The sequence below is a fragment of the Thunnus albacares genome, chromosome 22 (assembly GCF_914725855.1).
Source record: "Thunnus albacares chromosome 22, fThuAlb1.1, whole genome shotgun sequence".
Taxonomy (NCBI): domain Eukaryota; kingdom Metazoa; phylum Chordata; class Actinopteri; order Scombriformes; family Scombridae; genus Thunnus; species Thunnus albacares.
The window spans coordinates 16,234,160-16,244,168 of record NC_058127.1 but is presented as its reverse complement, the minus strand read 5'-3'; positions in this window follow the sequence as shown (position 1 = coordinate 16,244,168).

The window sequence follows — 10,009 nt, the reverse complement described above, 5'->3', positions numbered from 1 at the left end:
TATTAGTAGTACAGCATCTATTCATGATACAGCCTGTTAGTTATGAATGAGGCACCACTACAGCTAAATACTGTATGTTTTTGCTTTGTAGTTTGTCTGGATATGTTGGTTTTGTCCCCACTGTTGGAGTGTAAATGAGCCTGCCTTTCATTGTCCTTCATTCTGCCACTACTGTAAGTCATTTACGCCATCCTCCTTGCAGAAATGAGTTATTCTCTTCCTGTTACCATGCTCCACATTTTCCAAGTGTCTCTTTTTCCAAACACAATCTGACCCTCCCTGGTGCAGATCCCTGCTGGTTCCCTGAAACATCCCAGAAAGCCCTTCCTCCTCAAGAGACTGACTGTGATTCCAATTATGAAGAAATATGTACAGGAGATGGGCGACTGTCACAGGTCCCATGGAAATTTCATTTTAATTAATCTTGGGCAGAAATTGGCAGCTCGGGCATCACGACACTCATCACGGCTCCCTGAAGTAGATCCAATTTTCTGTCTCAATAGGCATTAAATTAGCAAGAACATTTCCACCTTCGTCACCTCGGCACGCATAACAAATGAAATACATTTGGCTATGTGACATAATGGAGTGCTAATAAATGACTCGCCACCTGAGCAAGGTACAGGGAGACAGCAGCAGGTGAATCGCATTTGCAGGCACCTCATCACATCTGGAGGTGTTAAAGAGAAAAGAAATGTGCAAGAAGGCAGATTTGGGGAAATGAGGATGCAGACATTTTTTGCTTTCTGTGTGAATTTTGTCCAGTTCAGATGATATCATTTCTGGAATAGTGTTGAGAACACTCATCATTCAGTAGAGAATTCCTTTGATATTAGATTTAACAACTTTTACTCATTCCAGGATTAGGGGAATATACGAAGCTTGATTGACAATATTTTATTCTCGTCTAGCTTCGGCTCTATAATGATAAACACTAATGCCTCTGAAGTTTATGCATGTGTTTACCTTAATGTGAATTTGGTCTCATTAGGAAGTAGTCTTGGCTGACTGATCTCCATCCCCTTTGAGAGTGTGTTCAGAAATTTAACAAGTATTATGTTTCCATGAAAAATATCCCACACCTCCATGATATCATTATCGCAGAGCAGCTTTGCATTTCTTTTGTGTTTGGAGGTCGGATTGTTAGCAAAGTTTCCATCAAACCAAAGACATGTTGCAGCAAACAGATCAATGCAAGTCTATATTGAGAAGTTCTGCTGAATTAATTTCCTCTAGGAAAACTCTACCACGTACCTATTATTATATGGAGTTTATTCAGTGTGAGCACCGATTAGCATGTTGCCAATCCATTCTGGGTAAGTCTGCGAACAGTTGCTATCAGTCACAAAACTTTTATCATCCCACATGTGACACGGCACAAAGGGAATATGACATTTTTATAGAGAAGTTCAGACTATGATAATAATCGATAGAAATAGAGTCAGAAGCTCATTTCACATTTATTATATTGTTCGTGTATGCCTCACCTTGACAGGCTACGTGCTTCCATCTCTGTAAGATTGTTGCCACATCAGTATCTGACTCTCATCCACCCACAGTGAGGTGAATTGCTCTATACTTTGAATAACTCCTCATATACACACCTACTGTATATTATAAGCAATCAGTCTTATGCCAAGTTTGAATTTTTCTGTCTAAGAACATTGTCTTGTGCACATAGTGATTGCCATCTGTCCAAAAAAGTCACAGTAGAATCCAGATGTGGGAATTTACAAAGCCTTGTCCAAGGCCTTTGATCTTCTGGCTCTTTCTTCCAGTCCCTTTGTTCGTGGTGACTGTGGGCTTTAGGTAGCTGCTTAGGGAAGCAACATGTGAGGGAACAACTAATGAGGGTATCAGTGGGACCAGCATTTGAAGAAAAGACGATAGAAGGTGGTGACAGGCTGTTGTGCAACTGAATACAAGAGTGGAGAAATGTATAGATGATGATAATGCCCGCCCACACATATACTGAACCAATCAAAATACCAGAGGGCATTGTCACTGCAGAGAAATAAAAGTGAACTTGAGTTATGTCATGTTGATAATTACAGTTTGGACCAAATAAGTACACAAGTGAATACTTATTCTTTTAAACAAATGAATACAAAAACAAGTATTTTATGTATAAACAGCCTCTCAATTGAATTCCCAAAATTGTTATGATATACAGGTGGGTGACAATCATAGACTGTATATGAAGATGGACGTACCAAGGTGTGATGTCACCCATTTGTTTGCAGTGGAACGGGTTTGAAGCCCAGAGTTGCTGCTTATGGTCAGTACCATCTTTTCCGTTTGGGCCTTCCGTATAAGGAGTGCAGAGTGTTTCCTTTCACACTGTGGAAACATGCCTTGCTGTCTCGGATCAAATCACCATAATGATTCGTTGGAAAAAAGCCTCAAGCTGAGGTCATTGCCACTTAGTATTTCTAGAAAGAAATTCACGCTTTTTGAATGAGAATCCATAGGAGCCAAGGATTTTTTGGAGCCAGCATCTAGCGGCAGTCAGTGCCAATGCACTTTAAAGTACTCCTGCATTGGCTTCAGCCTCAAGCTGTGGTCATTGCCACTTGGTGACAAATCAAAGGAAAATCCAGCTTCAGTGCTGCTTGACATATACTCTACAAGTCTCTGGAACTCCACTGGAGGGATGACCGGCATTCTCCCAAAAGATATTTCCTCATTTGGTGTTTTTGTGATGGTGGTAGAGAGCCAAAATCTCCCATAGGTGTTCAGTTGGGTTGAGATATGGCGACCGTGAACGCCATAAAAGCAGAGTAGGGATTTCTGGCACAACTTCACCTACTTTTAAGGTGTATGGAGAAGGAAAGAAGTCTGAAGGGGTCAAAACTCCTGCAACACTCGTAGTATAAAGAACAAGGATTCGTATTCTGTGGACAAAGGTGTCCTGTATGGAAGCATAAACATTTGTTATGTTTCCCATTCATTTTTACAATGTTTTTCTCTTAATTTGTCTTCCATCTGTCTATCAATATTACAATGTAAAGTTCCATAAACAGTATCATATAGCCCACCCCTGTACCTAAGTACAACAGAATAAATTTGAGATTTCAGCAAAGAAGTGACCATCTCTGCAGCATATTTTTCTTCCTGGGAGGAAGATGAAAACTACATCGCTGTTTATTCATCAAATTTAACTCAAGACTTCCATTGACTGTGCCTCATTTAACAGTTTCCTTCCCCAGCACATGTTTTATGAAATACATTGTGTTTCTCCTGTAGCAATGAGCAGTTTCCATCTTCACCTCCAGCCCTGTCATCATCTACTTCTATGGAGCATTTTAATTGGCTGAGGCTGGCGCAACCTTCCAACCCAGCTGTTTCCCTGCCACATCCTGGAGCAAGACAAGTGTTCCTCACTAATTACTGCTGCTGTCTGTGATGATCGGTGACACAGCCGGCTCCCACTGAATTACCCTCACCTCTCCCATTTACAGTACACGTCAATATGCTCCCAAGTGTTCATACATCAGTAAGAAATCTCTGAAGTAGAGCAAAGGATTGAGCAAAAAATGATGCCCGTTCAAGAGGCTCCGGCAAGACTAATGACTGTTAAAAAGCAATCAAGTGGTAGCAGCAGTCTGGACGGTAGATCTCTGTATTTTATTGCTAACGTCTGGTCATGGCACCTCTGCTGTTTAAATTATTGCTATGTAAATCAAGTGCTTCGGTATTGGAAAGCAGCAGATTTAAGATGCTGGTGCATGTGCTAAGTAGACAGTATCTCGATATTCGCGAAGGCCTTCATTTGAGGGACTAACTCCTGCTATTCATCAGTGTGTCAGTCTACCTGCAGCGGCACTACATTCACAGAAGTTTGCTCGGCTGAACAAATGAAGTTCTCTCTGACTCATATATAAAATGCTTATTCTGTATGTCTGCAAAACTGATGTGAAGTAGCACCTGGAAGTTCTGAATTATCAAATAGTATATTGACCTTACCTCTGCCTCTTCTTTGTTTTGCATATTTCTCTTGAATCCAAAACCTACACACTCTTCCAATGTTTCAGTGGAAAAGTTCAGGCTTTTGCAATGTAAATATATAGCAGCTATACAAATATAACTACAAAAGTTTTGCTTACATTCATATTGTATGTCAACTTGGGTGTAAAACAGATTTTTTTTTTTAACAATAACTCATGAGGACAAGTTATGTAAAAACCAGTCTATAAAGTCAAATAGTTGTTTATACCAAAAAGAAGGATGGCTGTATAAAACCTATTGTGTGTTTCTAATATACACTATGTGTACAGCGGATGAATCCCCACCAAGAATGGCTGTAAACATAAGTTGGAGTCTCATCTTGGTGCAAATCTTTACATGAGATGTCACTGTCCTCTGCTGGTTATAATAGCATATTGCATCTACAGTGTGGAGATCTACTTTTAGCAGAGTAAGTAAAGTATGAGGCTGGTTTGTTAATCATTTTGCTCATTTTGTGTTTTATTTATCGCTTTAATCTCTACTTGTTCAAAATTTCTATCAAGTGTAGTTAAACTGGTTGTAATTTACTTGCCTGTCTGTCTCATCATAAACTACTGTTGCCCTGCTACTTAGGGCAACTAATTTGTGGCGGAATTCAAGCTTGTGACTGTTAATGTGCTTATCACAGAAGAAAACTCCTTTTGTTTTTTATTAATTGTTTCATTGTCGTCTTTCCTAGCACATAGGCTTAAACCTTTTGTAACAGAAATACATTCCAATATTCCCCAGCTTATTTTTATTCCTGCGCCATACAGTGTTGAGTTTAATAGAGGTGTTTTTTTATATTCAAGGATCCAAATTGATTTCTCCTCAGCGCTAATATATATCGATTATGACCACTGCAAATATATGTATGAAATGTTGTCAGTATGAGGCAACAGACCTAAAGTGCCTTGATATCACACATAATTGGTCTTTGCAATAGTTTGGGAATTTCATCTGAGATACAAGGCAGGAGGCAATACATTTTCTTTATTGTTTTGGACCCAAAGGGTAGTTTTGCAGTTACAGCTGCCAGTATATACAAATTATGATATTCATGCAGTTGAAGAAGTGCAACAAATGTGCAGTATGCAAGGAGATAAGAACCCTGCACACTCTCACACACACTCACTTCTCTACCCCTACACCCCCAGGGCTTTGGTCATGAGCCTGCTTCATTCCGTAAGCAGACGGTCCCACAGGATAGAGCTCCATTCACTCTCAGCTCAATTAGGAAGTGAACTTTCTGTAAAGCTCATACAGTATTTTCAGCATGACTACTCATAATGAACTCATTACATTCAGATGATTTCCAACATGGAATCAAATATCAACCTCAACCTTAAATAGCAGCCCGACCTGTCTCAAGAGCTGAAATAAAATAATTTTCACCCTACATTACCTAGAAAGTATAGATTCAATGTAGAGAATTTCATATTTGACATTCAGATATTCTCTGCTAACTTCTTGTTTGGCCTCATTCTCCTATTTACTTTTTTAGCGACATGGGTGCGCAGATGGCAATGTTGGTCAGTCAGTCAACCGCTTTGGTCCAGACTGAAATATCTACACAACTATTGGATGGATTACCATGAAATTTAGTACAGACATACATGGCTCCAAGAGAATTAATCCTAAAGACTTTGGTGACCCTCTGACTTTTCCTGTCGCGCCACCATGGCGTTGACATTTGCTGTTTTCAGTGAAATTTCTTGACAACCATTGGATGGATTGCTATGAAATTTGGCACAGACATCCATGGTGCCCAGGGGATGATCCCTAACAATTTGGGGGATCCTTTGACTTTTCCATCCAGGTCAAAGTTGTCACTTCTCCAGAGAAATATCTCAAACATCCATTTGATGATTGCCACAAAATGTTGCAAAGGCATTTATGGTTCCCAGAAGGTGTATTCTAATAACTTTCGTGATCCTCTGACATTTCCTTTAGCAAAATGACTGGACAGCCTTTGAATATATTGCTGTGAAATTTTGTGCAGACATTCACGACGCCCTCAGGATGAATTGAAATCACTTTGGTGATCTCTTCAAAGCACCACTGTGTCTGAAAGTACTGCGTCACAGAGCCGCTAGTGTGGCTGTAGAATCTTAGTCCTGTTGTTCAATAGATGCTTGTAGCTGCAACATGTATTCAGATGGAATTCACTCTTTAAGATAGTGAAAAATATTTTCCCATATTTACAGAGGCAAAAGCACAAATGAGAAGCAGTGGCTTAAGATGAGACGAGTAGCATGAAGACAGCCTGTGATGAGAGAGTGAAAGAGAGTGATGAGCAGTTGCAGGCATTGTCTTAGAGGAGAAGAAAGGGGAGGAGAGAAGGGAGGCAGACAGTCATATGAACCGCTCGTATAGCTCCCTCCTAATGACTCCCGCTGTGCCATTTTTACCAAAGGCAAGGATTACCATTAAGCCCGAGTCACATCTTCTCACATGATCCCCTATCCTGCCCAAGGTTTATTCACACACATGCACAGTCGTGAGCACACACAGAGCGTTGGTGGGGGAGAGGTGGGATGAAAGGGAGGTCGGCTGAGCGGTGGTCACGGGACAAACAGAGATGTGTACACGTGTAGCTACCACGGCAAAATAATGAAGTCGATTTCTAAACAATATCTTCATACATAATAACAGTTTTTGCACATTTTAGTTTGTTTATGCTTTTATATTCATGTCTTGGTGTGTTAATATCCATCTTAGCCATTAGATTAGCATGTAACATGACCCCTGACCTTTTTATTATTGTTGGATTTACATGTCTAATGTGCATTTATTAAAGTTTATTTGACAAAACTTGCTTTTACAGACTAAATGAATAGCTGAATTCACATATGACAACATATTAAGTTAGTTTTGTGAATTGACGGCTACTTATTTTGCTGCCTCGCCACTTGTGTGTACTTAGTGTAATCATAATAGGTTTGCATTAGCTCATAATCACATTTATGTAGAGTCATTTGACACATTTATTGCTCAAAGTGGGCTTTATGGAAGTTTGTCAGAGATATGGTGAACATAAAAGCTTCTTACAGACTTAATCAAAAGACAATCAGTAAATAACCGGCTCCACCACTCTTGAAATGTGACCTTAAAAATGCTGCATTGCATTCAATAGCACTTTTGAATTATTAAATACCCCATACAAGTCTATTAATATGATAAATCATAGAATATTCTTTTATGGCCCATATAAGACTCTAAGGTTAAGGTTATGATTACAGCTGCATTCCTCCTGACATTTTTTTTTTTTTAAATTGAAGAAAAATAGACTCTAGACAAATAACGTTTAAATGGTCATAACAACCTTGACACACTAATAGGCTTCCTACTCGCTCTCAAGGGGAACATGGGAACGGCGCATACATAAGGAATGTGGCTGTATTTTCAAATGTACTCCATGAGAATGAGCTTAGTGCTAGCTTTGTGTAATCCTCGCCGTCACGCCCCAATTATGAAACGATACATCCAGGGCTGGAATTATGATAAGCAACGTGAAACACATGTGACTAGGTTAAGAATCTTTGCCTTTTCAGTGTGTGAGGTCACGTTGGCAAAAGACAACATTTCTTCTCTTAGAGAAGTCCTGTATTGTGTTTTTATGCCTGAGGAGTACATGTAAATTACAAAAGATGTGGTTTTCAAGTTCACAAAGACCACATGATTCATCACATCTTTCCAAGAGCAAAGTGCTGACATTTTTGCTTCAGAACTTAACAACTTAGAACAAACTGAATCAAGCATCTAGGTTAGATCATTGACAACTAAATTCTGTAATATTCCTATTATTCAAACATTTTGACTGACAGCTGATTAGGCTGGTTATCTGTTGACTGTTCAGTGGCTGTTCTGCGGCAGGTTTTAAGGCTGATTCACTCTTTTCTGAAATTCCTGGTTTTTGAAGTGAACGCAGATATTGATTTTTTTTTTTTTTTCCCCTCTGTGGAAAGAGCTCCACTATCACCACCATCTAATGAGTGAATGTGCTTGCTAATTAGTGGGTGTTGATCCCCTTGAGGATAGCTGATATACATGTCCTAGTTATTCTAAAATGATATCCAAGAATAAGTGCAACCAAACAACTATAGTTTGTAGTATATCCAGTGCCCTATCTGCAGCCCAGCTTAAAAGTTTTGCAGTAAATTATGGGAAGAATGTGTAAGGCTTTGGATGCTTTAGAAAGAACCTGCCTTGCAGATCCTGCCCTAGATTCCAACTCCTTGGGGTTATCACTGTAGGTTTTGTCAACAACATCAACCAATCATTTTTTCCTATCCCAAAAATGCTGTGAGGTTTTGGTAGCAGCATACACAAATAATCAAGATTTTGCCACTAGTATCATCAGCTCATCCTACCAACATATTTAACGTATAAGGATTGCAGACTGGGGTCCTAGGGGACCCCAAGAATAAACTACTGTAAGAAACAACGATCAGAGCAAAATGTTAATTTATAACTTCTCATTATTAGTTATGTAGTTAAGGTCATCTGAAAAAAAAACAGATTCTTATTATTTTAGGAAGGTTACAGTTCATTTACATATTGTATGAAATGCAAATAAATATTCTTTTGTAATACAATTTGCAGCTTTTATCCCTATCCTAAGTATAATCTTTCCACAAAGCCTTCCAAATGACAGAGTGCCTCTACCTCCCCTGATAGCATGTGATACTTCAAATTAGCACCCATGGCAAACATGACCTCAATAAATAATTCCATCTATTAAAACTGCATAGGTGGAAATGAGTGCTTTTGACTAGGGTCCCCCTGGAGCCCAATACATTGGTATTTTTAAAAAGCACTAATTAAAACAGATACAGAAAACAATGTTATGAAGTCAGTAGGAACAAATTGATTGACAAAGTCATGAAAAATTGGAATGATCTAATAAAGCACCTGTGAGATATGACAAAAGTATACCTGTGGGGTCTGCGGGTACCCCAGTCGGTAGGATTGAGGTTAAATTAATCAAAGGTTTTTGTTTTCACCCCCGACTCTGTCACCTGCAGAACAGTGAGGCGAGTAAACAAACAGATGCAGATGCTGGAGGGGCAACCGGAGGGAGAATTCAAATGAATGCTGCACAGGCAGTTCATAAAAAAGGTAAGCAGGAAAGCAGAGGAGCAGGGGTAAGTTTGTTCATAGTGCTATAAGTCACAGTAATTAAACACATTTTTATACTTGCTGACTCCGCCTTCACCTGAAATTTATCACACTGAATTAGCATCTTGTGAAGTCTTATTTTAGCTGGATACAGATGATACCTTTTTTAAATTGTACAGATGAATATACTAATCATGAAGAGTACTACTCAGCAACTTATGGCAGCTTTGTCGAGTCTGAGAAAATAATCCTGATGATATCATCACGTCAACTTCCAAGTCATAGCTATGACTCAAAAAGTGATTTTTCTGAAAGCTCCGATATATCCCACTTGGAGCTTTATAATATGGAAATGCCTGAAAACCAGACAGACATGGATACCTCACACCAGCCAAATTCTGTTGATCAAAGTAATTCAACCCAATTTTAATGGATATAATGTTATATTTTCAGTACACAGTGACCCTATCGACACCACCATCTTGAGTTATCATGAGTCACAAGTAAACTTTTGAATCTTTAATCTATGCCATCCATCTCATATGATGTGAACGAGTTATAAGATATGACACTGTTGAGTTGCATCATGGGAAGTGTAGGATCTGCAGTTTTTGGAGCTTGACCCATATTAGTAGCAACTTAAAATTGGGATATTCTTATTTTTATTCTTTATATTATTTTAAATCTGTCTTATGCATGTCTCCCAATTTCATAAAAGTGCAATACTGAATAGCTGGAATACCCCTTTAAAGTGAGTGTCTTTTGGATAACGTTAATGTCTTTAAAATGTGTCTGCTTCCTGAAATATTACAACTGGTCAAGGCTAATGATTACGTAATAACTACAAGCCACTCTCAGTCTTTTTAAATATGATTAATAGGATTCATAAAACATCTTTCAC